We start from the raw sequence: 24420 nt of genomic DNA, 5'->3' as shown, positions 1-24420 counted from the left end.
GATTGATTATATTCTTTGCAGCCAAAGATGGAGAAGCTCTATAGAGTCAGCAAAAACAAGACTGGGAGCTAACTGTGGCTCAGATCATGAACTCCTTATTGCCAAATTCAGGCTTAAATTGAAGAAAGTAGGGAAAACCACTAGACCATTCAGGTATGACCTAAATCAAATCCCTTATGATTATACAGTGGAACTGAGAAATAGATTTAAGGGATTAGATCTGATAGACAGAATGCCTGATGAACTATGGAATGAGGTTCGTGACATTGTACAGGAGACAGGGATCAAGACCATCCCCATGGAAAAGAAATGCAAAAAAGCAAAATGGCTGTCTGAGGAGGCCTTACAAATAGCTGTGAAAAGAAGAGAAGTCAAAAGCAAAGGAGAAAAGGAAAGATATAAGCATCTGAATGCAGAGTTCCAAAGAATAGCAAGGAGAGATAAGAAAGCCTTCCTCAGTGATCAATGCAAAGAAATAGAGGAAAACAAAAGAATGGGAAAGACTAGAGATCTCTTCAAGAAAATTAGAGATACCAAGGGAACATTTCATGCAAAGATGGGGACAATAAAGGACAGAAATGGTATGGACCTAACAGAAGCAGAAGATATTAACAAGAGATGGGAAGAATACACAGAAGAACTGTACAAAAAAGAGCTTTACAACCAAGATAATCATGATGATGTGATCACTCACCTAGAGCCAGACATCCTGTAATGTGAAGTCAAGTGGGCCTTAGAAAGCATCACTATGAACAAAGCTAGTGGAGGTGATGGAATTCCAGTTGAGCTCTTTCAAATCCTGAAAGATGATGCTGTGAAAGTGCTGCACTCAATATGCCAGCAAATTTGGAAAACTCAGCAGTGGCCACAGGACTGGAAAAGGTCAGTTTTCATTCCAATCCCAAAGAAAGGCAATCCCAAAAAATGCTCAAACTACCGCACAATTGCACTCATCTCACACGCCAGTAAAGTAATGCCCAAAATTCTCCAAGCCAGGCTTCAGCAATACGTGAACCGTGAACTTCCAGATGTTCAAGCTGGTTTTAGAAAAGGCAGAGGAACCAGAGATTTCCAACATCCTCTGTATCATCAAAAAAGCAAGAGAGTTCCAGAAAAACATCTATTTCTGCTTTATTGACTATGCCAAAGCCTTTGACTGTGTGGATCACAATAAATTGTGGAAAATTCTTAAAGAGATGGGAATACCAGACCCATCTGCCTCTGGGAATACCTGAGAGGCATGGGAAAGAGATGGGAATACCTGACCTGCCTCTTGAGAAACCTATATGCAGATCAGGAAGCAATAGTTAGAACTGGACGTGGAACAACAGACTGGTTCCAAATAGGAAAAGGAGTACGTCAAGGCTGTATATTGTCACCCTGCTTATTTAGCTTATATGCAGAGTACATCATGAGAAACACTGGGCTGGATGAAGCACAAGCTGGAATCAAGATTGCTGAGAGAAATATCAATAACCTCAGATATGCAGATGACACCACCTTTATGGCAGAAAGTGAAGAGGAACTAAAAAGCCTCTTGATGAAAGTGAAAGAGGAGACTGGAAAAAGTTGGCTTAAAGCTCAACATTCAGAAAACGAAGATCATGGCATCTGGTCCCATTACTTCATGGGAAATAGATGGGGAAACAGTGGAAACAGTGTCAGACTTTATTTTGGGGGGCTCCCAAATCACTGCAGATGGTGACTGCAGCCATGAAATTAAAATAAAAGTGAAGGGATGGAAAAAAGATGCTTCATGGAAATAGAAATCAAAAGGAAACTAGAGTACCTACATTTATTTAATGTAGAAGACAATAGACTTTGAAATGAAGGCCATAATAAGAAGCAAAGAAGGGCATTACATAATAAAGGAATCAATCCAACAACAACAACAACAAAAAATAAAAGACACTTACTCCTTAAGGAAAAGTTATGGAAACTTAAGGAAAGTTATGACCAACCTAGATAGCATATTCAAAAGCAGAGACATCACTTTGCCAACAAAGGTCAGTCTAGTCAAGGCTATGGTTTTTCCAGTGGTCATGTATGGATGTGAGAGTTGGACTATAAAGAAAGCTGAGCACTGAAGAATTGATGCTTTTGAACAGTGATGTTGGAGAAGACTCCTGAGAGTCCCTTGGACTGCAAGGAGATCCAACCAGTCCATTCTAAAGGATATCAGTCCTGGGTGTTCACTGGAAGGCCTGATGCTGAAGCTGAAACTCCAGTACTTTGGCCCCCTCATGCAAAGAGCTGACTCAGTGGAAAAGACCCTGATGCTCAGAGGGATTGAGGGCAGGAGGAGAAGGGGACGACAGAGGATGAGATGGCTGGATGGCATCATTGACTCGATGGACATGAGTTTGGGTAAACTCCAGGAGCTGGTAATGGACAGGGAGGCCTGGCGTGCTGCGATTCATGGGGTCACAAAGAGTCGGACACAACTGAGCGACTGAACCGAGCTTATCTTCTACTAAGCCAAAGATTAAAGAGATTTACAAAGATGTAACACAACATCACCCTTTTCACTAACTTTTTTGTTTTGGAAAACAGTTATATTTTATTAAAACTATGACCTTGTTATGGGTTTGCTCTTGTTCTTAAACAAATTAATATTTTTGGTTCCTCAGTTTGAATTTCTAGTACAGTAAATATTGATAGATATAACCTTTATAAATTTTGGAGTCGTCAATAATTTTGTAAAATGTGAGAATCACTGGCATAGAAGTTGAAAGTAATTTATGTACCATAAGCCAAAACTTATGCCATAAGTAATAGGCTAGAAAGAAAACAGATAGAAAGCCAGACTATACCTTCTATCATGTTCCTATTCCACTCCCAGACTGGACATTGCCTGGCTGGAGATGAAGAAATACTGGAAAGGGAGAAGAGAGGCAAACATGGGTATGAGTTCAGGATGAGTGATTTTCTCTAAAACTGAGGCTCCGAGAAGAGAGAAAGCTGTGTCCTACTTTCCAAATAAAGGTTTGCCAAACAGCAACCTCCTCTGTGTGCTCTGCCCACTAATGGTTCAGGAACAAAACAGTGACATGGTGTTCTAGGCATGCAATCTAAGACTGCACAGGTTCCACAGTGGCTCAGGAGAATATATAAAAGTTCTCATTCTCCATGGGAAGCTGCAGAAATCACTAAGAACGGGCCTTTTGGATCCAAAGGGACTGTAAGCTAGGACCAGGAGGACATCTAATGACCTGTGCAGACTGATAACTGCAGGATATGAAAAGCCCAGACCATGGACGCCAGAGCCCACTCACCAAAGGCTAAACTTGATGAGACTCATCCAGTGCCAGCAGAAGACAGATACATCTGAGGCCCGGTGTCACCTTCTTCCTCATGTCCAAGATCACCCTGACGAGAAAGGAGAGAAGCATTCTTAATTTGGTGTTTCTATTGCTGTCCATTTGCTAAGTCGTGTCCAACTCTTTGAAACCCCATGCACTGCAGCATACCAGGTGCCCCTATACTCTATTGTCTCCTGGAGTTTACTCAGATTCATGTCCATTGAGTCAGTGATGCTATCTAACCATCTCGTCTTCTGCCACCCCCTTCTTTTGCCTTCAATCTTTTCAGCATCAAGGTCTTTTCCAGTGAGTTGGCACTTTGCATCAGGTGTCCAAAGTATTAGAGCTTCAGCTTCAGCTTCAGCATCAGTGCTTCTAATGAATATTCGGTGTTAATTTCCTTTAGGATTGACTGGTTTGACCTCCTTGCAGTCCAAGGGACTCTCAAGAGTCTTCTCCAGTACCACAATTCAAAAGTCTTTGGCTTAATTCTTCATTGTTTCTAAAACAGAATTAAAAATCCCTAAAGTGATGAAATAATCTAAAATGGGACAGTCATTGAAAACTAAACAAAGCTACATTTCTGCACAGGTTGTAGATTATACCCACTGTATAAGCAGTCTATCCCAGGTTCAATTAGCAACAATGGAGATGCACAGAAGAACAAACAGCCAGGGTCAAGAGTACAGCTAGACTTCCTCAGTTAGGAAGAGGCAGGGATAGGCATGGTGATTCACTAGGCATGAGTGTGCAGATGGAGCACACTTGCAGATTTTCATCTTCCTAAGAAATAAGCTGTTCCGTCCTATGGTGGACACACCTGGAGAGTCATGCCCTTGTGTAATATTGCCCTGAGTGTGGGCTGAACCTGTAGCTATGTTGGGACAATCACTCTCTTGATTAGCACACCCCACATTCAATCTGTCAAGACACCAACTCCACAGCTGCTCTGAGATAACCTCTTCTTTAACTTGGATATCTTCCCTGCTTCCATCTCTGTCCTAATAATCTGTCAACTCTATACCCAAAACAACCTTTTTACAGATTAAGTACTCCTGTGTTAAATATCCTGCAGCAGCTCTCCTTTCCAGAGTTTGAGGTCTTCCGTGACCTGATGTTCATTGCCTTGAAGATGACGGTTCGCCTCGCACCTCCCTCCCTCTGCGGCAGCTACACCGGCTTCAGTGATGACTAACATACAGCCTCTGTGCTGATGTTCCCTCAGTTGTCCACATGGTCAGCTCCTACAGTTTTTCTGAGTCCCTGCTCAAATATCATCTTTAAAAAAAAAAAAAGCCAGCACCAACAACCTTACAGAAAATTTCACTTCCCTCGGTTCTCCTGATTCCCATTTCCCTGATCTAATTTGTGTTTTGCCATAGTACCTATAATCTTATAACTAATTCTGTAGCTTACTGATTTAACAGCATTGTTGTCTTCTCCTACTCAAATAAACTTCATGAAGGCAAATGCATTTGTTTTCTTTCATCACTGTATCCCCACATTTTTGTGTGCCATCTCTGACATGTAATAGGCACTCAATAAATACTTGCTGAATTAATTAACTTAGCAATAAATGGGGAAGAATAAAGGCAAAGGATGATAGTTTTAACATGGCATATTTTCTTCCATTTAAGCCTTAGAAAAAAGTATAATTTTTACCAATCAATAAATTTGGTAAAGATATATATTTCTGCAATCATGCAAAGACTTTAAAAAAAGTCTCTCTTCTAAATAATAAAAAACAAGTTCAGATTTTAAATAATAATGAATTTCTAACAAAGAACTAAAATTAGCAAAGTAACTTTTTAAAATATAAGATGAAAAAACACCTCTAGCCTTTAAGTAGTGTTTTATATTTACTAAACTATTTGTATAAATTACCTGAACAATTATTCTAAAAGGAGATATTGCTAGCTTCCTTTATAGATGAAGAAACAGGTATGGAAAGGACAGATAACTAAACCAATGTCACACCAGAAGCAAAGTCAAAAATTTAAGATTTGAGCTCAGATTTAAATTTACCTTATACCTAATATCATTCTTCCTCCTTTACAACACATGGCAGTTAGAAATGGGGACCTCAGCGAGACTACACTCAAATCCCAGAGCTAACCTTGGGTTAATTATATTATTTTCCTGTGCTTCAATTTACTCATCAGTAAATGGAGATAATAGTACAATTTCATTCAATTGTTGAGACAAAGAAATGAGTTAATGAGCACATATAGACTCAATAAATATTAGTTATTACCATTATTATCACTATTATTATAATTATTACCTCTAGAAGGTGATAATAACAAATAATTGTTCTTTTCAGAATCCCTTTAGTGTCTGTTCATAGTTCCATCTTTAGACCTCCTCAGTCATTACTGTTCAGTACTTTAAAGAAAGATGATTGCTCATTATTAGAGAAATGCAAATCAAAACTACAATCAGATATCACCTCACCCCTGGTCAGAATGGCCATCATCAAAAAGTCTACAAACAATAAATGCTAGAGAGGTTGTGGAGAAAAGGGAACACTCTTGCACTGTTGGTGGGAATGTAAATTGATACAGCCACTGTGGAAGAGGGCATGGAGAGTCCTTAAAAAAACAAGAATAAAACCACCATATGACCCAGCAATCCCACTACTAGGGATATACCTTGAAGAAACCAAAATTGAAAAAGACACGTGTACCCCAATGTTCATTGCAGCACGATTTACAATAGGTAGAACATGGAAGCAACCTAGATGGCCATCAACAGATGAATGAATAAAGAAGCTGTGGTACATATACACAAAGGAATAATGCTCAGCCATAAAAAACACATTTGAATCAGTTATAATGAGGTGGATGAACCTACAGCATATTATACAGAGTGAACTAAGTCACAGAAAGATAAATATTCCATACTAATGCATATATGTGGTATCTAGAAAGATTTATTTGCAGGGCAGCAATGAAGAAACAGCAATAGAGAAAAGACTTATGGACACAGCAGTGTGGGAAGGGAGGAAGAAGAGGGTGAAATATATGGGGAGAGTAACATGGAAACTTAATTACCACATGTAAAACAGTCAATGCAAATTTGCTGTATCACTCAGGGAACTCAAACAGGGGCTCTATAATAACCTAGACTGGTGAAATGGAGAGGGAGATGGGAAGGAGGTTCAAGAAGGAGGGGACATATGTATACCTATGGCTGATTCATGTTGATATTTGGCAGAAAACAACAAAATTCTGTAAAGCAATTATCCTTCAATTAAAAAATAAATATTTTGTTTTTAAAAAGGAATGATGAGTATTTCAAAATTTTCATTGCTTTTATCAAATGTACTGAATTCCAGGGATTTCTTTCAGGACTCTTCTGATTTATAAGACATATTATCCATTTGTATAAATTACCATAGAAGTAAAAGGATTTTAAATTAAAGAAATACAAAAGCCGTTTCTCTGATATTAATTCTACTTGATTCTCTATAAATTTACTTGGAGAGAATAAATAAACACCTACTAAAACATCTTATATAGTAAACTGGGGTATTTTCATACCACGTAAATTCTTTCATTTTCACTTTAAAAAAGAGTGTTAAGATTTTTCTAGATTCAGCTCAAGCTAAAATTTTTCAGAACATTCCATGAGTCCTGTCAGTTATTTGAAGATCAAATTGAAGTTACTTAATATAGTCCTTACAGTCTCAAGAAGATGTAAACCTCTGATATTGAGATTTAAGACAGTGAAGATCTATTTCAATTATAAACATTGACTAATAGCAATCAGTTCCAAAGTTTGTCACAAAATGTTCTCTGTAAAATTATTTCCGTTATAAAAACTTGAAATATATTGCCACAGGAGGGAAAGAAAACTCTCAATTTAAAACTTTTGGCAAAGACAGAGGTAAGATATGCCCCAAATCAAAAAATACATTTTTGCTTTAATATACTAGCTGGAAATTTTCCTTTTTAATGCTGTGTATAATTTCCAACAAATTTTTTTTTCACTTTTACCATCACAGTTTCCTCATTCAACAAACACTCACATTCACGGATCAAGTATTGCTATGGATAAGATGAATATGATTACATCCTTGTCCTCTGGTAAATTGAGCAAAAATACTTCATTTCTCCAAGAGAATAACTCTCCACTTCCATACAGTCCAGATTAAAAATGTATCAACCTAAACACTTTAGACAATAGGTAATAAATTAAATCTCTACTTGATTAATACAGCATTTTTAAAACCCATACATCAAATTTGCATATAAAAGTGTACGATATTTCAATTATATTCTTAGAATCTGCATCTGGGAAAAGTTGTTCCTTTTATAAGGTTTTTAACATTCAGTATGGATATTTACTGTATAAAACTGAAGTCCAGAGGGTAGGTTTGTAGAGCCATTATATATTCTGACATTTTCACATTATTATCCACACATTCAATTAATGTATAAACACTTATGTGCAATAATAAATGAATGTATTTAATTTTAAACATACTAGTTCAAATTCTTTTCCCATCTAGGTTACTACAATGAGTAGAGTTCCCTTTGCTAGACAGTAGGTCCTTGCTGGTATCTATTTTAAATATAGTCGTATGTATATGTCAATACATGTATGTATGTATATAACTGATCACTTTTGCTATACACCTGAAACTGAAACATTGCAAATTAACTATGCAGTGTATGCATGCTCAGTCATGTCTGACTCTTTGCCACCCCATGGGCTGTAGCCCACCAAGCTCCTCTGTCCATGGGATTTTCCAGACAAGAATACTGGAGTGGGCTGCCATTCCCTTCTCCAGGGGACATTAACTATACTCCAATACTAAAAAAAGAAAAGAAAAAAAAAACAAAAACTAGTGTTAGACAGACTTAATAGGGTACCAGTGCCACCTAGTGGCCTCATAAAAAAAAGAATGCTTGGCTTTTTCATCCTATTAAGTTTTACATAAACATAATGCTTATCTTTTCACTGATACAGGTATTAATAATATTTAGAGCACTAGAGTAAATGTTTGACATCACAAACATCTATAAAGTCTATTATAAGAGAAAATAAAGGAAAACAGAGAATTTTAGCAAGTGACCATTTTCAACTTACATTAATGTCAAGTATATAAGCATTAGCTATTTTCTAAATATTAGCTTATATACTATAAAACAGTAATAAGATCTTTTAATTTAATATACTATATTTATATATTATGTATTAAATAATTTTATTTTGCATAAAGGCATGCAAGTAAAAAAAAAATTTTAAGGCCTTAATTAGTAAATAGATTAAACCAAAAATCAAAGATTACATGTTGTCTGTCTGAGAACGAAAGAAAAAGCTTTGAGATGTTAAATATTTAATAAAACAAGAGTGCAACATCTCACTGATATGCACATTTCTACAACCAAGGCAAGCAATCATTCTTGAGGTGATGGAGGCCAATTTAAGATCACTGAACGCCCAGCAACTCCAGTTTGTCATCCTAACCAAAAAACGTCTCAGCAGGTTTCTTGCTAAACCTCCCAATATATGTGTGTGTTATAGATATTTCAAGTCATTTACTCCGGTGCCCCGCCTCCAAAATTGACTCACCGTCACCTCAAAATTCATTCATCCTATTTACATTTTCAGTGATCCTCACTCGGCTCATGTGTCATCATCCCTCTTCACCTAGCTTAAATTTCATGGCAAATTAAGGTGATCTAGTTTTTTTCCTTTGCCTTCTTTCACTTTGTTTACTTTTTTGGCAAACCTCAACCTGAGTTAATTCCAACTCTCTGTCAGCTTTACACCTACACCTTTGCAGCTAAGCTTGCTGTGGAAAAATACACAATCGTGCTAGTTTTTTATTTGTGCATGCTAAGCCAATTCAGTCGTATCTGACTTTTCTGCGACCCTATGGACTGTAGCCCATCAGGCTCCTCTGTCAATGGGATACTCCAGGCAAGAATCAGAGAAGGCAATGTCACCCCACTCCAGTACTCTTGCCTGGAAAATCCTGTGGACGGAGAAGCCTGGTGGGCTGCAGTCCATGGGGTCGCAAAGAGTCGGACAGACTGAGCGACTTCACTTTCACTTTTCACTTTCATGCATTGGAGAAGGAAATGGCAACCCACTCCAGTGTTCTTGCCTGGAGAATCCCAGGGACGGTGGAGCCTGGTGGGCTGCCGTCTATGCAGTCGCACAGAGTCGGACACGACTGTCGCAACTTAGCAGCAGCAGCAGCAGCAGCAGGCAAGAATACTGCAGTGGGTTGCCATGCCCTCCTCCAGGGGGTCTTCCTGACCCAGGGATCAAACCCAGGTCTCTTACGTCTCCTGCATTGGCAGGGGCTTTCTTTACCACTAGTGCAACCTGGGAAGCCCCCAGTTGTTGTTGTTGTTGTTTTAATGCATTTAAATTCATTACAAGAACTGAAGTGAGCCCCTTGTGTGACCCAAGAACCCTGCTACATTTCTTAGTCTATTCACACTATCTCCTAACTATAACTTCTCCTCTCTCCTCAAATATCCAACACTCCCTCCCTCATCCTCACACTCCGTTGATGACCTTGCTTTGTATTACTCTGAAAAAAGGGGGAAAATGAATAGAAGAGATCATTCAAAAGTTCACACAGCACATCACTCACCAGTATCTGTACCCTCTTACTCCTGCTTCGATGGATGAACTGCTTGAACTACCATTTAAGCTACTCCTGCTTCCTGCACAAGATCCCATCTCATCAACCAGGTAATTCACCAGCTCTCTCTTGTATAACCAGTTTTCTTCATTTCTACTGGATCGTTCCCATCAGAATACAAAGACACTTTCCATTCTCCCATGCTTATTCTCTGAAATACTGTCCTATTTCTTATCCCCTTTATAGTATAATTCCTCAGATGAGTCATCCAAATTCATGGTCACTGACTGTACTCCTTCCATTCTGAAACTATTCTTTTTTTTTTAATTTTATTAACATATTGCTGATTTACAATGTTGTGTTAGTTTCTGATGTGCAGCAAAGTGACTCAGTTACCTATATTTTGTTTCTTTTTTTCACATTCTTTCCTATTATAGTTTATCACAGGATATTGAAGACAGCTCCCTGTGCTATACAGTAGGGCCTTATTGTTTATCCATTCTATTTATAACAGTTTGTATCTTCTAATCTCAAACTCCCAATCCATCTCTCCAATACCCACTCCCTGCCCCATGGCCACCACAAGACTCTTCTCTATGTCTGTGAGTCTGTTTCTATATGAAACTATTCTTAACAAGGTCCTATTCTTAACTGACCTCCACACAGTAAATCCGACGGTCATTGCTCAACTCCCATTTTACTCGTACCATGAGTACCATCACTCCCTTTTATTTGAAAACCTTTCTCGACTTTCAGGATACCACATGCCTCCTTACTTCACTTCTCAATCTCCTCACCTGGCTCCTGATAGTTTTCCTGGTAGATAAATGTGGACATGCCCAAGGGCTCACTCTTTGATACTATTTTCTGTCTATATGTTGTCCCCTGATATTAGCATCTTGTGGCTCTAAGTGGCACTGTGACAGTTTCCATATTTGTTTCTCCAGCCCAGATCTCTCCCCAGAACTCCGTACTCATATAGTGAACTCCTCACTCAACAATTAACAATTCTATGTGAATGTTTAAATCGCATCTCAAACTTAACACATACCAAACTATGTTCCTGAGTACACCTCCCCTCAAACTTGTTACTCCTTAGTCATCATCTCAGCAAATAATCGAAAATCTTGGAGCAATTTTTCTCATACCATCCCCTTTCTCTTATATCCTGTATCCAATCTGGCATCAAATACTGTCCACTCTACCATAAAAATACATCCAGAGTTGAATCATGTATTTCCTCCGCTAGTACCACTTGGCCAGCATCACTCTCCTCTGAATCAGTGCACTAGCTTAACTAGTTTTTCCTGCTCCAACCCTATTTCCACCACTGCTCTTTCTCTGCTCAGTCATTGACATGACTTTTCAACAAGTAAATCCAAAGTCATATCATGTCACTTCTCTATTCAAAACTCTCCAATGGCTACCAAATTTCCTCAAACAGAAAACCTAAAAACTGAACAATGACTTATAAGGCACTAGGTAGCTTATTAGCTTTCTAACTTCACTTCCTGCTTCCTTACTCCACTCCAGCCAAACTGATCTTGTTTCTGTTCCTTGACTTTACCAAGTATGTGAGTTATTGATGGTTGAATAGCAAATTACCCCCAAACTTACTCACTTAAAAAAACCTCATCTCACACGCTTTCTGTAGGTCAGGAAATCTAGGTATGACCTAGCTGGATTCTCTGCTTCAGCATCTGTCACAGACTGCAATAAACAGCTACAGCTATAGTCATCTCAAGGTTCAGCTTGTTTAAAGATTCATTTCCAAGCTTGCTTACCTGGCTGTTGACAGGATTCTGTGAGCTATTGGTCTGACAGCCTCAGTTCCTAACTGGATGTGGGCCATAGGTCATTCTCTGTTCTTTGCCACATACACCTCTCCAATACAGGATTAAGAGAAAGAATGGGGCAAGACACAGGTCAGAGTCTTTTATTACCTAACCACAGAAGTAACATCTCAACTCTTCACCACTCCAGGGAAGGGAACTGCAGAAGGGAGGGAGACGTGAATGGGGCTCACTGGGAGCCTGGGACAAGGGTGTCCATCACACAGGTTTGGTGCCACTCAGGGAGCACTGGTCGCTGAGACCATTCTTCCAGATAGCAGCATGTTTCACTCCCACACCTCCTTCAAGTCTTTGACCTAATGTTACCTGCTCAGTGAGACCTTCCATGAACACTCTTTTTAAAATTACAATTCCTACCCCTCAAAGACTTTTCATCCTCTTCCTTATTTTTCTCCACAGCACTTATAGACTTTAACATCCCATATAATCTACTTATTGTGGTTGGTTTCTATGCTGTCAACTTGGTTAAGCTGGTAGAACATTTTCACTTCCTTCCCTGCAGAGTTCTGGGATAGCAAGAGCCACAGAGGCGTTCTGCCTGAGATCTGACAGGTGGAAGCGGTCATATTCTTTTACACTAGGAGGGCCGGTGCAGGGTACAGGGCATTGCTGCACATCGCGCACGCTGTCGCCTCTCCTGTCAGCTCATCTTGTAGGTGTGGGGCAGCAGCCAGGTCCCGACCTTCAGCTCCAGGGCTTCCCTTCCAATTCAGCAACTCCTGAGTCTGTGACACAAGACTGGCTCCTCGGGCAGATCACCTCTGTCTTCAAAGGTGAACTGTGGGAATCAGGGAGAAAGCAATGCAAATTCCAACCCATTCCCACAGGTCCCAGCTCATCCTTGAAGTCCCCTCCACCTAACTATTTGTGATTTGACTTTGGGCAGTAGTCCTGCTCCTCTGACAACTCCAACATTACTTGGTATCTTTTTTCTGCCATTAAAATCTATAAGCTCTGCGAGTAAAAATTTGGATCTGCTTTGTTTACTGCTCTTACCCCAGCACCTAGAACAGGGCCTATGTATGGTATGTAGTAGGAATTCATTACACATTTACTAATGAACAATTCTTAAAAATATAAGGCACTAAAAATAAACATCAAGGGTGGCAAGAAAAGAGAGAGACTGGTAGATGTTCTAGAAGAAAAGCTCCTGTAAAAAATAAAAACTGAAATGTGTCCTAAAGGATGGATATGAAGGAAATATCATCTACAGTATGAAATAGCATGAAAAAAATAGAGAGGAGCATGCTAAATGTAACAGACATTGTATGCTGCCCAGGGATGAGGAAGTTGACCTGGGTAAGGCATTACAGTCTCTGTAGCAGGTGACTAACATGGAGAAAACACAATTTCATTAAATTTAACCTCTCAGGAACATACTCACTTGACTGGAAAGGGGGAATTAGAAAAGTGGGGAGACAACACAGATATGTTGTCTTAGATTAGCAGTATGACAATAGAGAAAAGGTAGATGTAAAACTGTAAGAAAAGAAAAAAGGTTATAACATTATAACTATATAAATCCTTTAGTGCTGTTTGTTGATATATCTGATTCTCCTCCTAAACACATAGCATGGTTCCACTTGCCCACCCTTTTGAAGTTATGCATGGCCATGCAACTTGCTTTGGTCCCAGAAATATGAAGCAATGTGACAAGGCCCACTTCAAAATGGAAGCCTTTAATAACAAGTGTGATTGATTCTCTGCCTTCCCTTCTCCTTTCATGTTGCCTAGAAACATTACAAACGTGAAAGTCTCACTGGTCTGAGTCCGTAAATGGCCAAGAACATGGCGAGAAACAAACCTTTCTGATTTTAAGCCACTGAGACTTTGGACTGTTTGTAACTGCAACACAGCCTCACCCATTCTGATTGTGGCAGCTTTAACTTAGGTTGACAAACACTTGCATTTCCCTCTTTAAGAGATGAAGCTTAATTTCCCTCCCTTTTTGTATGAGCTGAAGTTAATAACTCACTTCTAACAAGTGCATGCTTGTGCGTGCCAAGTAGCTTCAGTCATGTCTGACTTTTTGCAACGCTATGGACTATAGCCCACCGGGCTCTTGGGATTCTCCAGGCAAGAATGCTGGAATGGGTTACCATGCCCTCCTCCAGGGGATCTTCCCAACCCAGGGATCGAACCTGAGTTTCTTAAGTCTCCTGCATTGGCAGGTGGGTTCTTTATCACTAGCACCACCTGGCAAGCCCTTTTTAACAAGTGATAGGCAATGGCACCCCACTCCAGTACTCTTGCCTGGAAAATCCCATGGATGGAGGAGCCTGGTAGGCTGCAGTCCATGGGGTCGCTGAGTCGGACACAACTGAGCGACTTCACTTTTACTTTTCACTTTCATGTATTGGAGAAGGCAATGGCAACCCACTCCAGTGTTCTTGCCTGGAGAATCCCAGGGACGGGGGAGCCTGGTGGGCTGCCGTCTCTGGGGTCGCACAGAGTCGGACACGACTGAAGCGACTTAGCTTAGCTTAGCTTAGTGCTTAACTTCTCAGACTAGCTCATAAAAAAACATTGGGACTTTTTGTCTCTCGGATCACTCATTTTGGGGAGAACTGAACTGCTGTAACTCGAGGACACTCCAGCAGCCCTATGGAGATCCACATGCTGAGGGTTTGAGTCCTCCTGCCAACTGAATTCACTTGCCAAGCTGGAAGTGAGCTTGGAAGAGGATCCAAGAGGATCCCACAGCCCCAGCAACATACTGACTGCAACTTCTACAGAAGTTGCATGAGATGATAAGAACTCATTGTCTTAATCCACCATGCTTTAGGCTAATCTGAGACTCAGCAATAGATAACAAATATGTTGAATGATATAGAAACACACTAGAAATTGAAAATGGAGGATAAAAACAGGGGCTCTGTGTCAATCTACAAGGGTGGGATGGGGAGGAAGATGAGAAGATGGTTTGGGAGGGAGGGGACATGTGTGTACCTATGGCTAATTCTTATTGATGTTTGACAGAAAACAGCAAAATTCTGTAAAGCAATTATCCTTCAATTAAAAAAAAAAAAAGTGCAAAAAAAAAAGTCAAAGATAACTCCTAGGCTTTGAGCTTGGAATAACTTGAGAAAATTGTGATTATCACTGACTGCAAGTTACTCAATTTTATTGTAGTTTTGAAGCAAGGGACATGTTTAATCAACAAACATTTGCTGGAATCTTATAAACATTTAGGGCTTCCCAGGTGGCGCTACCTGTAAAGAACTCGCCTGTCAATGCAGCAGACATAAGAGACGCAGGTTTGATCCCTGGGTCTGGAAGATCCCCTGGAGGAGGGCACAGCAGCCCACTCCGGTATTCTTGCCTGGAGAATCTCACGTACAGAGGAGCCTGACTGAAAAAAACAAATGCCCAGAACCGAAACCAATATTTCAGTAAAGATAACGGAGAGGGAATTCATTACATATTTACTGATGAAAAATTTTTTAAAATATAAGGCATTAAGAATAAACATAAGGGTGGCAAGAAAAGGGAGAGACTAAGAGATGTTCTAGAAGAAAACCTTTTTCATCTCCTCTTGTCTAGATACTATACTTCTATTACAATTTTGTTACCAGTGGTATCACACTGCTCGGAGAAGGCAATGGCACCCCACTCCAGTACTCTTGCCTGGAAAATCCCATGGATGGAGGAGCCTGGTGGGCTGCAGTCCATGGGGTCACTAAGACTTGGACACGGCTGAGAGACTTCACTTTCACTTTTCACTTTCATGCATTGGAGAAGGAAATGGCAACCCACTCCAGTGTTCTTGCCTGGAGAATCCCAGGGACGGGGGAGCCTGGTGGGCTGCCATCTATGGGGTCGCACAGAGTCAGACACGACTGAAGTGACTTAGCAGCAGCAGCAGTATCACACTGCTAGTATACACCACTTGCAAGTTTAAGTTTCCTAAGTATTTTAATGTGAAAATAGACTCACAGGCCATTTCCTGACCATATTTTCTCCCACTTATCTCAACATTCATATGAAAGATGTGCACTTATGTAAATTTTGTTTCCCTGATGATTACCAAAGTTTCTACACTAAAACCCTAAAAAGAAAAAGGAAGCAGTATAGTTGAAGAATGAGTATTCTATGACAAATGTATAGAATACAGTTCATGTATCCAATGCAGAATTTAAGTATTTTCCAACCATCATTTTACCAATCTAACGGCTCCACCTCCATTCTACCTTTAAAATCCTTAAACTTTACTTATAATCAATTTTTAATTCCTCTATTACCACATTCTCTCTCCTGAGAATTCATCTAAGCCTCAAAGATTGAATAGCAGCTAAATTCATTAGGTGTGATCTTGAATCCCCTCAAATAAATGTAGAAATATTGCCATCTTAGCCACAAATTTCACACAGAGGAGAGAAAATATCACAAATGTGCCACTTCTTAAAATGAAAATAAAATAAAGACTTTTTATCAAGCTTTATTGTAAAAATAGTTTCAGATTTACAGAAAAGGTTACAAAAATGGTACAGGGAGTATCCAGACACCCCTCATCCAATATCCCCTATTGTTAACATCGTATAATAGCATGTACAACTAAGAAGCCAGTATGCCTGCAGGCTCAGTCACTAAGTCCTGTCCAACTCTCTGCAATCCCACGAACTGTAGCCCACCAGGTTCCTCTGTCCATGGGATTTCCCAGGCAAGACTACTAGAGTGAGTTGATATTCCTGACCCAGGGATTAAACCTGCATCTCCTGTATCTCCTGAATTGGCAGGCGGATTCCTGACCACTGAGCCACCTGAATGGCACATTACTAATAACTAAAGCCCACACTTCAAGTTTCACTAGTCTTCCATTAGTGTCCTTTTTTGGCTTGAGGATCCCACATTGCCTTTAGTCATTACGTCTCATCTCTTCTGGTGTTTTCCAGACTTTGTTTTTCATGACAATGACAGCTTTGAGCACAGTTTAGGGAATCCTAAAGTATGGCCATCAATTTGATGTTTTTTCTCAGCTCAAGTTTAATAAAACTACAAAAGATCAAAAGTGATACCCTACTACTGCACACATCAGCTAGCCTGCTCCAGAACACAGCTCAGGCCTTCTTCAGAGGAAGAAAGGCTGGCCTCCCAACCCCTGCAGGAAAGGCCACATCTGGACCAAGTAAAGTGTGTTTTCATGACAACAGTACAAAAGAGGTTATGTTCTTATGGCCACCTACTGCAGCCTGGCCCTAAAATGGCCCAGCACTCACTTCTGATTAGAGAAATATTCTTTGCTCTGGGCATCAGGCTTCTTGGTATCACCACCAGGCTTCCAGCGCACTGGCACGTCCCCATATGTGTCAGTGAAGCGGAAAGGCCTGAACTAGTCTCAGTGTCTCATCCACAGAGCGGCCAACAGGAAGGTTGTTTATGGTAATCTGTGGAAAGATACCTTTACCATCAATAGTAAAAAGGTTCCTGAATGAGAAGCCCTCATCAGCCTTTAAGACCCCACAGTACTGAGCAACGGTGCGCTCGGGCTCTGATATCAAGGGAATGTGCATGGCCCCCAGCCTTCCTTGTTTCTTGGGTATGTTGATCCACGCCAGGTGACAGAAGTGAGAACCCAAAGAAGCACCAGTTACTTGGTAGTTGAGTTTCTTAAATTCTTCTGCCCTATCACTGAAAGCAAGGAGCTCCATGGGGCACACAAAGGCGAAGTCAAGAGGGTAAAAGAAGAACACAACGTATCTTCCTTTGTGGTCAGACAGACATATCTTTGAACTGACCATCTGGCATAATGGTTGTAGTTTTGAACTGGGGGGCAGGATGCCCAATTTTCACATTTCCTGAAGACATATTGCTATCGGCAGTTCTCAGAGAGAAACCACACAGCCCAGTTAGGATGAAGACACCCATCAATTTGATTTTGGCTGATGCTTTTCTCATGGATAGACTGAGGTTAGGGCTTTGAGGAAGAATAACACAGAAGTAGGTGAAGTGTTGTCATCATATCTTATGAGGGTTCACACTAACAATATGACTTATCAGTGTTGCTGACATTGTTTACCTGGCTTAGATAGTATTTACCAGATTTCTCTACTGTAAAGTTCAAGCTAGTTTTAGAAAAGGCAGAGGAACCAGAGATCAAATAGCTAACATCCGCCGGATCATGGAAAAAGCAAGAGAGTTCCAGAAAAACATCTATTTCTGCTTTATTGACTATGCCAAAGCCTTTGACTGTGTGGATCACAATAAACTGTGGAAAATTCTGAAAGAGATGGCAATACCAGACCATCTGACCTGCCTCTTGAGAAAGCTATATGCAGGTCAGGAAGCAACAGTTAGAACTGGACATGGAACAACAGACTGGTTCCAAATAGGAAAAGGAGTATGTCAAGGCTGTATATTGTCACCCTGCTTATTTAGCTTATATGCAGAGTACATCATGAGAAACACTGGGCTGGATGAAGCACAAGCTGGAATCAAGATTGCTGGGAGAAATATCAATAACCTCAGATATGCAGATGACACCACCCTTATGGCAGAAAGTGAAAAGGAACTAAAAAGCCTCTTGATGAAGGTGAAAGAGGAGAGTGAAAAAGTTGGCTTAAAGCTCAACATTCAGAAAACGAAGATCATGGCATCTGGTCCCATCACTTCATGGGAAATAGATGGGGAAACAGTGGAAACAGTGTCAGATTTTATTTTTTGGGCTCCAAAATCACGGCAGATGGTGATTGCAGCCATGAAATTAAAAGACGCTTACTCCTTGGAAGGAAAGTTATGACCAACCTAGATAGCATATTCAAAAGCACAGACATTACTTTGCCAACAAAGGTCCGTCTAGTCAAGGCTATGGTTTTTCCAGTAGTCATGTATGGATGTGAGAGTTGGACTGTGAAGAAAGCTGAGCGCCAAAGAATTGATGCTTTTGAACTGTGGTGTGTTGGAGAAGACTCTTGAGAGTCCCTTGGACTGCAAGGAGATCCAACCAGTCCATCCTAAAGGAGATCAGTCCTGGGTGTTCTTTGGAAGGAATGATGCTAAAGCTGAAACTCCAGTACTTTGGCCACCTCATGTGAAGAGTTGACTCATTGGAAAAGAGTCTGATGCTGGGAGGGATTGGGGGCAGGAGGAGAAGGGGACGACAGAGGCTGAGATGGCTGGATGGCATCACTGACTCGATGGACTTGAGTTTGAGTAAACTCTGGGAGTTGGTGATGGACAGGGAGGCCCGGCATGCTGCGACTCATGGTGTGGCAAAGAGTCGGACACTACTGAGCAACTGAACTGTACACTGAAAACTATAATACATTGATGAAAGAAACTGAAAACACAAATAAGTGAAAAGATTGTCCATGCTCATGGAGTGGAAGAATATTGTTATAATGTCCATACTATGCAAAGCAATCTATAGATTTAACAGAACAGAGATCTCAGAAATAACCCCACATATACACAGTCAGTTAATTTATGACAAAGAAGCTAAGATTATACAATAGGGAAAGAATAGTTTTCTGCAGTAAATGGTGTTGAGAAAACTGGAAAACCATGTGCAAAAGATCAAAAGTGGGCCACTATCTTACACCATACACAAAAATGAATTCAAAATGAATTAAAGACTTGAATATAAGACCTGAAACCATAAAACTGCTAGGAGAAAAAAACAGGTGGTAAGCTCCCAGACATCAGTTTTGGTGATGATTTTTTGAACCTGACCCCAAAAGTAAAGGCAACAAAAGCAAAAATAGGCAAGTTGGACTACATCAAACTAATAAGTTTCCTCATAGCAAAGGAAACCATCAACAAAATGAAATGATAGTTTATAGAACAGGAAGAAATATTTGAAAATCATATGACCTGATAAGGAGCTAATATCCAAAATATATAAAAACTCATAGAACTCAATAGAAAAAAAAATCCAATTAAAAAATGAGCAGAATATCTCAATAGATATTTTTCCAAAGAAGACACAAACAGCCTGGAGACACCTAAAAAGATGGTCAATATCACTAATATCAGAAAATGCAAATCAAAAATATAATGAGGTATCACATCACACATTAGAATGGCCATTATCAAAAAAGATAAATAACAAGTGTTGGTAAGAATGTGGAGAAAAAAGAGATGTCATGCACTATTGGTGGGAATGCAACTGGTGTAGCCACTATGGAAAACTACATGGGAATTCCTCAGAAAAATTAAAAATAAAGATGGAGTGTGATCCAGCAATTCCACTCCTTGGTATTTACTCAAAGTAAACAAAAACATGAACTCAAAAAGATGTACCGCCATGTTCATTTCAGCATTATTTTCAATAGCCAAGATATGGAAACAATCCAAGTATCCACTGATGTATTAATATGAATGAAGAAAGATGTGGTGTATACACACACATGGGATTATTAAGCTATAAACTAGAAAGAAATCTTTTCATTTGTGACAACATAGATGATCTTAAAGGTATCATGCTAAATGCAATACATAGGAGAAAGACAAACATTGCATCATCTCACTGATGTGTGGAATAAAAAAAAACAGATTCATACTATAAACTGCCAGTTGTGAAGCAAGTCCTGGGGATGTAATGTACAACACAGTGACTATAATTAATAATACTGTACTGCATATTTGAAAGTTATTAAGAGAATAAATCTTTAAAAATTTCTCACTACAAGGAAAAAAAAACAATTTTATAACTGTATGAGGATGATGATTAACTAGACTTACTGTGGTGATGATTTCACAATATACACAAATATCAGATTATTATGTTGTACAACTGAAACTAATATGCCAACTACAGGAAGGAAAAAAAAAAACAAAACTAGATGGAAAGACATCCAAGATGGAGAAAAGAGCATAAACAAAATATAAGAGCTCTCTCTCATTCATTCAGTGTTTTTGCACTGTAACCCAATGGAAACATTCATTTTAAGATCTTCAGTAAATTTCCATAGCTTAGCATAAATGGGTGGTGCTTAGTCTCCCCAAAATTCATTATGCTGATGTCCTAACCTTTGGTACCCTAGAATATGACTATATTTGGAGATAAGATCTTTAAAAAGGTAATTAAGATTAAAAGAAGTCATCAGGACAGACCCTGATCCAGTATGACTAGAGTCCTTCTAAGAAGCTAAAAGAATACAGGCACAGAACAAAGACAGAACTATAGACCAATGGAACCAAATAGAAAGCCCAGAGATAAATCCATGCACTTATGGACACCTTATCTTTGACAAAGGAGGCAAAAATATACAATGGAGAAAAGACAATCTCTTTAACAATGGTGCTGGGAAAACTGGTCAACCACCTGTAAAAAAATGAAACTAGAACACTTTCTAACACCATACACAGAAATAAAACGGATTAAAGATTTAAACGTAAGAGCAGAAACTATAAAACTCCTAGAGGAAAACATAGGCAGTACACTCTGACATAAATCACAGCAAGATCCTCTATGACCCACCTCCCAGAGTAATGGAAATAAAAGCAAAAATAAGCAAATGGGACTTAATTAAACTTAAAAGCTTTTGCACAACGAAGGAAACTATAAGCAAGGTAAAAAAGACAGCCTTCAGAATGGGAACAAATAATAGCAATCAAAGCAACTGACAAAGAATTAATCTCAAAAATATACAAGCAGCTTATCAATACCAGAAAAATAAATAACCTAATCAAAAAATGGGCCAAAGAACTAAACAGACACTTCTCCAAAGAAGACATACAGATGGCTAACAAACACATGAAAAGATGGTCAACATCACTCATTATCAAAGAAACGCAAACCAAAACCACAAAGAGGTACCATTTCACACCAGACTGCTATCAAAGTCTACAAACAATTATGCTGGAGAGGGTGTGGAGAAAAGAGAACCCTCTTACACTGTTGGTGGGACTGCAAATTAGTACAACCACTATGGAGAACAGTGTGGAGATTCCTTAATAAACTGGAAATAGCACTGCCATACGACCCAGCAATCCCACTGCTGGGCATACACACTGAGGAAACCAGAATTGAAAAAGACACATGTACCCCATTGTTCATCGCAGCACTGTTTAGAATAGCCAGGACATGGAAGCAACCTAGATGTCCATCAGCAGATGAATGGATAAGAAGGTTGTGGTACATATACACAATGGAATATTACTCAGATGTTAAAAAGAATGCATTTGAGTCAGTTCTAATGAGGTGGATGAAACAGGACCCTCTTATACAGGGTGAAGTAAGTCAGAAAGAAAAACACCAATATAGTACATTAATGCATAAACATAGAATTTAGAAAGATGGTAATGATGACCCTATATGCAAGACAGCAAAAAAGACAGAGATATAAAGAACAAAGTCTTGGACTCTGTGGGAGAAGGCAAGGGTGGGATGATTCGAGAGAATAGCATTGAGCCATGTATATTATCATATGTGAAACAGATGACCAGTCCAAGTTCCATGCATGAAACAGGGCACTCAAGCCGGTGCACTGGGACAAGCCAGAGGGATGGGATGGGGAGGGAGGTGGGAGAGGGGTTCGGGCTGGGGCAGGAGGGTGGACACATGTACACCCATGGCTGATTCATGTCAGTGTGGAGCAAAAACCACTACAATATTGTAAAGTAATTAGCCTCCAATTAAAAATAGTTTAAAAAGAGAGAGGCACAGGGAGAACAGGATGTCAAGAAACAGGGTCATCTAAAGCCAAGGAGAGATCTCTAAAGAAACAAACCTATGGATACCTTGATCTGACTTCTTGTCTCCAGAACTGTGAGAAAGCAAATTTCTGTTGTTTAAGCCACCCAGTCTGTGGCATTTTGTCATATCAGCCTTAGCAAGATAACACAGATGCTCAGTTACAGATTCTAAAAATCACACCCATTTTGGCAAAATTCCCCACTGTGATTTCTAATTTAAGCATTGTCATTTAACAGCTCTTTCTATGCAATAGTGACATGAAGAGTAAAGGTGAAAAAGTGATATAAAGGTCAGCCTTAGGAACAGCTTTAGCTCTTTGAAATTAAAATTTATTATGCCCTTACAAACTTGTCCATTCCCATCCCTAACCATAACAAGAAATTTTACTCTAGCAATTTCAAGAAGCTTCAGGGATCTCTTAGCACTTTACTCGCTAGGTATTGTTGTTATTTAGTCACTTAGTCCTAAATAAGGACTCTTTGTGACTCCATGGGCTGTAGACCACCAGGTTCCTGGCCATGGGATTTCCCAGGCAAGAATACCGGCGTAGGTTGCCACTTCCTTCTCCAAGGGATCTTCTCAATCAAGGGATTGAACCTGCATCTCTTACACTGGCAGGATGATTCTTTACCACTGAGCCACCTGCAAAGTTCAGACCTCTTGATAGCAGTATGCCTGCCAACTGCTGCGACATAGTGCTCCAACTTGGCCGCTTCTAAGTAAAAGCTTCACCTAGACCCACCTTTTTGTTTCACACCAGGTGAAAACTAAAAGGGAAAACAGAAAATAAATTTCAGTGGCATTTAACAAGCACAAGTGCTCACTCCGTCCTGCTGACTCTTTGGGATCCCATGGGCTGCAGCCAGCCAGACTCCTGGGTCCATGAAATTTTCCAGGCAAGAACACTAGAGTGGGTTGCCACTTCCTACTCCATGCACATGCCTAGGGCTAAAAGTATTCCTAAATATCTTTAATTTCCTTTTACAAAAAATAGACCTATGCTTTACTTTCACCCTTAAAGAAACGTAAGTCACGGATGTTAAGACCCAAGTGCGCTCTTTCAAGAGTCAACAGCAGCTCTGGAGACGCTGTGGATCACAAACTGGGGGAGCGGGCAACAGAGGAAATGTTCACACACGCACGAAAAAGCGTCTCCCGCACGCTCCTGTTGTCTTCTCCTAATCTGTGTACAAATTCGTGCGGCAAGGCTTTCGACAATGAGTACAAATACTCCTAAGAGATCAGACTCCCGAAAAAAAAAAACAAAATAACTGAGTGTAGGTAGACCATTGACACCCGCGCTTCAGAAACAGCAATTTCAGTGGAATAACGGAAGCTACGGGCTTCCCTTGTAGCTCAGTTGGCAAAGAATCTGCCTGCAGTACAGGAGACCCGGGCTCGATCCCTGGGTTGGGAAGATCCCCTGGAGAAGGAAATGGCTAACCGACTCCAGTATCCTTGCCTGGAAAATCTCATGGACACAGGAGCCTGGCGGGCTGCAGTCCATGGGGTCGCAGAGTCGGGAACGACTGAGCAACTAACTTACGGGAGATACGAAGTTTTTTAAGCAGAGAAAAAAATATAGTTCCACAGAAATCAACCTACCAAAAGGTTATGAAGAAGAGAACTATCGAACCTGGCGTTTTGGTAACAACAGCGACTTCTAAAGTAACTGTCCTAAAGTATACAAGAAACAACACAACCCTTTCACCTTCCTCACACAGGGGACGCGCGAGATCGGAAGGATTTCCTGGTCAGGCGACAACTTTGTATGCGCATGCGTCAAAGTCAGAAGCCGCGCTTGCAGGGCAGAGCTAGAAGACGCGCGAGGAAGGCGGAGCACTGAGGAACGGGGCCGAGCGTGTATGCGCATGCGTCAAAGTCAGACGCCGCGCTAGCAGGGCAGATCTATAAGACGCGCGAGGAAGGCGGAGCACTGAGGAAGGGGCGGGGCTATCAGGGAGGCGGTGGCCAACGGAGTGGGCGGAGCCGGGGCGGGGCTGGGAAGGCGGGGCGGAGGGA

General features: G+C 40.3%; 1 pseudogene; it reads right to left on the bottom strand.

The window, feature by feature from the left end:
• Nucleotides 1-15740: 15740 nt before the first annotated feature.
• On the bottom strand, nucleotides 15741-24395 carry LOC132345472 (peroxiredoxin-1-like; annotated as a pseudogene).
• Nucleotides 24396-24420: the final 25 nt, after the last annotated feature.

This window comes from Bos taurus, chromosome 6 (assembly GCF_002263795.3).
Source record: "Bos taurus isolate L1 Dominette 01449 registration number 42190680 breed Hereford chromosome 6, ARS-UCD2.0, whole genome shotgun sequence".
In the NCBI taxonomy this organism is placed as follows: domain Eukaryota; kingdom Metazoa; phylum Chordata; class Mammalia; order Artiodactyla; family Bovidae; genus Bos; species Bos taurus.
The sequence above is the reverse complement of the archived record's forward strand: the minus strand, read 5'-3'. Positions and strand labels throughout refer to the sequence as shown.